An 8,225-nucleotide genomic window follows, 5' to 3' on the forward strand; every position below is an offset into this window, starting at 1 on the left:
CATTGGTTAATATCTAAAACTTTACATGCACCCAATTTGAGTTTACATGAATTTATATTTGGAAAAGTTGCAATTGCTTTCTTACATCCATGGAACCACTCAAATAACTCTTCAAACCTTACAAATATGATCTATCATTTTGTGTTGACATACATGTAATATGTAATCTACAAATTTCTTATATAGGCTAAATATTTCATTTAACTCATCAATTAAATAGCATGATTTGAAGAGTTTTAAGAGTTACAAATCATACTATTTCAATTAATCAAAAACTTAATTTGTATAAGTTGAATAGTCTTGGGAGTTTGAAATGCATGAGGTTCAAGAAAAATGGTCTTGGGAGTTTGAAATGCATGAGGTTCAAGGAAAAATGCTAGCTTTATAAGATACTAGACGAATTCATGCGCATTGCGCAACGAATATTAAAAATATATTGTTAAAATATTGAAAAATATATGTTTAAAATGGTTATGTTATTGACATTAATTTTGAGATAATATTTTTACACACACACACATATATATATATATATATATATATATATATATATATATAATCTCAATTATTTTGAACAATATTATTCATTAATATCAACCCACATTCCTCATTAATAGAATTAAATATAATTATCTATTTAGTATTATTTTTAACAATTATTATTATTGATTAATTATATTTTTACTTATGCGATCATTTTCTAATTTCAATAATGATGTTCATTTAAAATACAATCTATTTATAGCTAAATGTAATTTATAATTTGATGTTATTATAATTTAAAATTGTTATTTATTAATTTTAAACCACTTATGATTACTAATAAGTTAAAGAAGACTTTTAAGAAACACTTAATATTATTATTAAAATGTGAAACATACACTAAATAATAAAGTGATAAGATAGACAATTTGCATTTCAAAAGAGACTTGCATGGATAATATGACATATCCATGTAATTTGATTTTATTATTTATAATTATTGCTTATTAATTTTAAAACCACCTATTATTATTAATAAGTGAAAAAAAACTTTTAAAAAGCACTTATTATTATAATTAAAATGTTAAACATATACTAAAATATAAAGTGATAAGATTGACAATTTGCATTTTAAAAAAGGCTTACATGGATAATATGGATAATATGACATATCCATGATTTTTAATTAATTATTTTTTTGAAGCAACATGAACATACAAACATGTATACAATAGTTAATTAAATATCATATATATCACCTTCCATAACATATGATCGATAACATGAATCTAATCTAATTTACATTAAAATTTCAACCACAACATACAATGATATTCTTAAAAGAATACTTAAATCAAAAAAATACAAAAAAAGAATTAGTATATAACAAACTTACAAATTAAAAACTTCAATATAATAACATGGCTCGAAAAATTGTTCAAAGCCCTTAAACCAACACAAAAAACTTTAAACTTGTTTTCTTTGTGAATTTTGCATGTGATTTGTATTTGTGTGTCTACTAAAAAAGATTGACATTTTTATAGTAGAGTATCCGTTAATTGTTTATTAAATATATTATATAAGTTATAAAACCTTTGAATTGTTAATCATTATTAAGAGACTTTTGAGTGGTATTCATTAAAATAGGAGGTTTCAAATGCATGAGGTGTTTGCAAATTTTTATGGGGGTTTCAAATGCATGAGGTTCAAAAAAAAATGCTAGCTTTATAAGTATGTATGATATAGATAGATATAGATATAGATATAGATATAGATATAGAGATAGGCGAATGTCCACGTGTTGCGCAGAAACACCTATATAGTTGAAATCTTCACAAATATATGTTTTCTTAAATATAACAAGAATGTTGTTGTTAAATTTGATATAATAATTCGTATACTAAGTTGATATAATATATTGATTATTTTGAATTATATTATAACATATACATCTATTAAATCTGCATAATCTCAATCGTTTGAATAACCTCTACCCACGGGTTACTCATTAATGAAAATAAAAAATAATATATGGTTTAATGTTATTTATAGTTGTTGTTATTGTTAATTAATTTTTTAAAATTTATTTTGCTTAACGTTTTAATTTCTATCATTGTAATTATTTAAAACATCAAACATTGTTTTTTGTTTTTATAGGTAACAATATAATCATTTATATAGAGTTTTTTCTAACTGTTGTTATTGTAAGTTATTTTAAGCTACTTATTTAAAAACTTTTAATGATTATAAAAATATCTCTAAGAAATATTTGAGTTAAATTCATATTACAATTTAGTTTTTATATTTAGTACTACAATTTATCACTTTTAACTATTCAAAAAATATTCTTTGGGTTTTTTAAGTGGAACTGCAATTTATATTTAAGTTGACCATGTAATTTTATATTTAAATTAACAATTTAAGTATTTTATCCAAATTGATCAAAAGTCGTAGCTTTAAACTGATAATGGTTACATACAACAACATATTAAATCTAATAAATAAAGTATAATATGTTAAAAGTTAAAAACATAATTTTATAAGTAAAAGTAAATATATTATTTTAATATTGAAAATTAGTTTATTTATGATTACACTTTAGGTTTGATATTTATTTAACCTTATTAACCAACTTAAAATCATTATTAGAAAGACACTACAATTTATCACTTTTAACTATTCACAAAATATTTTTTAGGTTGTTTAAGTAGAACTAAAATTTATATTTAAGTTGACCCTATAATGTTATATTTAAATTAACAATTTAAGTATTCTATCCAAACTGTTCGAAAGTTGTATTTTAAAATGATAATGATTTACATACAACAACATTTTAAAACTAATAAATTAAGTATAATATGTTAAAAGTTAAAGACAAAACTTTGTAAGTAAAACTATAAAAGTAAAGATATTATTTTAATATTAAAATTTAGTTTATAAATGATTACACTTTATGTTTGATATTTATTTAACTTTATTAACCAACTTATAATCATTATTAAAAAGAAATTGAAAAGTTATGGGAGTTTCAAATGAATGTGGTGAAAGGAAAAATGCATCATTTAAGCTACTTATTTGAAAACTTTTAACGGTTATAAAAATATCTTTAGGAAATAGTTTAGTTAAGTTGAGATTACAATTTAGTTTTTGCATTTATCACTACAATTTATCACTTTTAACTATTTATAAAATATTCTTTGGTTTTTTTAAGTGGAACTGAAATTTATATTTAAGTTGACATTGTAATGTTACATTTAAATTAACAATTTAAATATTTTGTCCAAACTGTTCAAAAGTTGTAGCTTTAAAATGATAATGGTTTACATACAATAACATATTAAATATAATAAATTAAATATAATATGTTAAAAGTTAAAGACATAGTTTTATAAGTAAAAGTAAATATATTATTTTAAAACTGAAATTTAGTATATTTTTTATTACACTTTAGGTTTGATATTTATTTAACCCATTAACCAACTTATAATCTTTATTAGAAAGACACTACAATTAATCACTTTTAAATATTTATAAAATATTATTTGGGTTGTTTAAGTTCAACTAAAATTTATATTTAAGTTGACCTTGTAATGTTATATTCAAATTAATAATTTAAATATTTTATACAAATTATTCCAAAATTGTATCTTTAAAATGATAATGGTTTACATCCAACAATATATTAAAACTAATAAATTAAGTATAATATGTTAAAAGTTAAAAAAAACATAACTTTATAAGTAGAAGTAAAGATATTATTTTAATATTGAAATTTAGTTTATATATGATTACACTTTAGGTTTGATATTTATTTAACCTTATTAACCAACTTATAATTATTATTAGAAAAAAATTGAAAAGTCATTGGAGTTTTAAATGAATGTGATGAATAGAAAAATGCTTCCTTTATATATATATATATATATACCAGTCGAATCTCCGCACGTTGCGCGTAAATATAATTATTTAATTAAAATAATAACATTTAACAAATTTTGATTTAATATTTATACTTGTAAAACCAATGTCAATAGAAAAACAAACTCCACAGTTAGCATATTAGTTTTATTAATTTTAATAAATTTATATCATTAGTTATTTCCCCTATTAATTCATGATTTTATAGACCGTTTTATATTGTGTAAGTTATATATATCAGACATATATTGATCCATATGTATAAAAAAACAAAGTAGTATGAAAAAATAAATACTACAGCTTTTGATGATTTTATAGAAGGTTTTAAGTTGTGGAAGTTATATATAAGACGTATGTCGGTTTGTATATAAAATAAATAACAAATAGTATGAAAAGCACTATAGCTTTTAATAAAATAAAAACACTACAACATTATATCATTTACATCAAACAAAACTTATTAAACACTTATAAATCATTCAAAATGAATATTTAGAAATCAACATGCATTTGATATATAGAAACATTGTTATAAAAAAATTGTGTTGAAATAACCATTGATACGACAAAACTTATTTTTTTCAACTCTTTCATTTTGAATCACAAATCTTTTAAAACATATGATTTTTTTAATCAAACATTACTTATATACTACTAATATAGCTACAATGTGTATAATAAATAAGTGGAAAATAAAAAAGCATTGCACATTAAAAACCACAAGTTTAAAAAACGTTTGAATGTAATGGAAAATGTAAACGCAAATTACATTCAATTTGAAATCATAATTACATTTAAATACAAAAAACTATTGAGTTGTAGTGGGAGTTTTAAACTCTTGAGTTGTGCCCAATAATGTAATATAAATATTAACAATTATATGTTATAAAACAATATTATAAGTATTTATCATTTAAATAATAATTTTTATACTAAGTTGTAACTAATATTATAATAATTTTAAGTATATGATCAAAAATATATAAAAAAAATTGTGTTTGAATCAAATTGAATTAAGTGTTTGATTTAAAATTATTTTTAACTATACTTATTTTAAACTAATTTATAAATAATTTATTTGAATCTTTTTATTTCCTATATTATTATTATTATTATTATTTCAAATAACAATAATTTATTAATATAATATAATATATTATTTAGTTTTACGTTATTTTAAACAATTATTACTTTTATTAATTAAAAATTACTTATTTGAAAATTTTCATTATTATATTTAAAAAGAACTATCATACTTTTTTATTGTATTTTTATTTTTTCCTTAAAGCTACGAAATATTGGAAGAGAATGAACGGTCCAAATAAAATGGTAATTTGAATTTCAAAACTATATTAATTGTTATGTACTGCGACCAATCTTAAAAACAATATGTTAAAAGTGGGTTAGGGGAGGAGGAGTGTTACATTTGAGCTATATTCTGATCACTTATATTTTTCTTATGAAAATATTAATATTTTATTTATTTTACTTTTCCTTTACGATAAAAAATGAATAGGAAAAAAGGAAAGCGACAAATGTAATAAGATAGTTTATTTTTATTACTATAAAAACATTTAAAATTGGGTACATCCATATAAGTTTTGGTAGAACATAAATAATTCAATTTTATAACACACATAATTATTGGTTTTCAACAATAAAGTCATATCATATTAAAAAATCATTCGTTCTAATTCGTCATTATCACCAACAATTTGGAATAATAATTGTAAACTCCTTTCATCAAAATCAATTATAAAAAATCTCCATCGATTTTATTTACAAAATAAACGATAGAAACTAACATAGTATATACATAGCATAAAATACATGTTGAATAATGTTCTCTTGTACATAAAATATTTTTTCTTAACATAAAAAAGAGAGAGACAACATAAAGATAAATACATGTTAACAAAGTTAATTGCTCTAACTTATAAATAATTTGATGGTTGTTTACCAAAAGACCATGAGAAGTAATTATAAATCTCACTTCATCATCCTGTGATTATAGAAATATACATAACACATTTACCTAAAAAATGATCTCAAGTATACCTTTACAAACATACCTAAATTTGAACATTGGTTAATATCTAAAAATTTACATGCACCCAATTTGAGTTTACATGAATTTATATTTGGAAAAGTTGCAATTGCTTTCTTACATCCATGAAACCACTCATATAACTCTTCAAACCCTACAAATATAATCTATCATTTTGTGTTTACATACATGCAATATGTAATCTACAAATTTCTTATATAGGCTAAATATTTCATTTAACTCATCAATCAAATAGCATGATTTGAAGAGTTTTAAGAGTTACAAATCGTAATATTTCAATTAATCATAAATTAATTTTTATAAGTTGAATAGTCTTGTGAGTTTCAAATGCATGAGGTTCAAGAAAAAATGGTCTTGGGAGTTTCAAATGCATTAGGTTCAGGGAAAAATGCTAGCTTTATAAGATATATATATATATAGTTAGGTTCAAGTGTTTCTAGCAACTATTGTGTGCATGAATGCACCAATAGGAATTTAGGAAAAAATAAATAATTAAATAAATCATTTAAGGGTATTAAAGTAATCTTTGCATAATTAATTATGGTAGATAATTAATATGTTGTTTATTATTCCTTTAAATATGGGATGTCAAAGTCAAAATCTGTTGAAAAAACCCTAGCCGATTCTTTTTCTCTTTCTCTGGAATTCATCTTCACGTACTTCTTTCCATCTTATATGTGTGTCTCAATCGATTCGTGTATCTCTTTGTTAACCTCGACTCTAGCCATATTTTGCTTTCCCGTTGTTTCTAATTTGTTTTGGGTCTTTTGCAAATAGTTGCATACGAAGAGGGGATTCAGGTGAGACGCTTCTGCATGTTTCTTCTTTCTCTATTCAATTTTATTTTGGATTCAGATTGGAGGCTGCCTGCAACACAATCGAAATCGGAGGTACCACTGTTCATTAGGTTTAATGCATAACCGGGGTAATTAGATGACGTCCAGGTAATTAGATGTTTGTTTAACCTAATTTTCCTTCTTCTAATTTCCAATATCAATTTCTGTATGCACACCCTCCATAGAGATTTGACCTTTTTCATTTTCTGCAAACGATTATTCCTTATTCCTTCTGTACGATATATTGTTTTGGTGTTTTTTGGTTTTTCCTTTATGTATTACCATCATAAAGAATACTTGATGGATGGAGATGATGATTGAATTGGTAAGACTCTCACTAATTTTTTTTGAAGAAACTGAAGCAACACATCACGTGTTCGATAAAATGCATAGTTGAAATCTACGTATTTTGTAACTGGAAAACAAAAGATTGTTTATGTGATGTAGTAACTTGTGCTTAACTGTAGAAATTATTTACCTCAATCCTGAAAATAGATTTTACATCCAATTGCTTTTTGATTTTGATTATGGAACACAATCATCAATTTTTTAACCAACTGATAAGTATATATGTTTATGCATTCTATGTATCCTGCTATTTCAATTTCATAGTCCTTTTTTCTATTTAGATTGTTAGGTTTTTTTAATGCATCTTAATGTCAATCATTCTGCTAGAATGGAATATCAAGTTCTAATTTTGTCAGAATAGAATCTTGAATTCCTTGTTAACTTAAGCAGTGAATTACCGTAACCAATTCTGTCAGAATAAAATTGGTTTCAATTCTTGTTATTGGTCTCGATTCTTATAAAATGACATCCTAAATAATGAAACATTACATTCTTTCAGAATAATATACATTGTAAGTTTAGGGATGATTGTTAATGTTGGTTTGTAGACATTATAGTTATATTCTATTTGAATGTATATCACATTCTATTAGATTTTATTGTTTTATTCTATTTAATGCACTAAATTTTTTAATATTTAAAAATTGATTATATTTTCCTTGTGAATTTAGGTTTTGAAGAGGTTGTCATTAATGTGGAAAATGAAGAAAACATGGAGAACGATATTGTATTTTAACAGGATGTATTCTGTCAGAATTTATAAATTGTTTCTTAACAATAATATTCTTTCGGAATAGAGTAGTGTTTTTGTTAGATTTTGATGTTTTTTTCTCTTTTTTAACCATTTTTAGTTTTAATCTTTAAGAATAAATGTAATCCTTAGAATGATTGTAATAATTGTTTATAGTCTTTTTCTTTACGAATGAATGTAAATAGTGATTCTTAAAGAACAAAATCTGTATTCTTTAGAAAATGTTATTCTTGATAATATGTTGTATAATTCTTTAAGCATGTTTAATATAAAAAGTATCTTGAATGAAACAATATTCTGCAACAATAAAACCGCAAATATA

Source organism: Lactuca virosa, chromosome 2, assembly GCF_052849685.1.
Source record: "Lactuca virosa cultivar CGN04683 chromosome 2, Lactuca_virosa_CGN04683_v6, whole genome shotgun sequence".
NCBI classification, from domain to species: domain Eukaryota; kingdom Viridiplantae; phylum Streptophyta; class Magnoliopsida; order Asterales; family Asteraceae; genus Lactuca; species Lactuca virosa.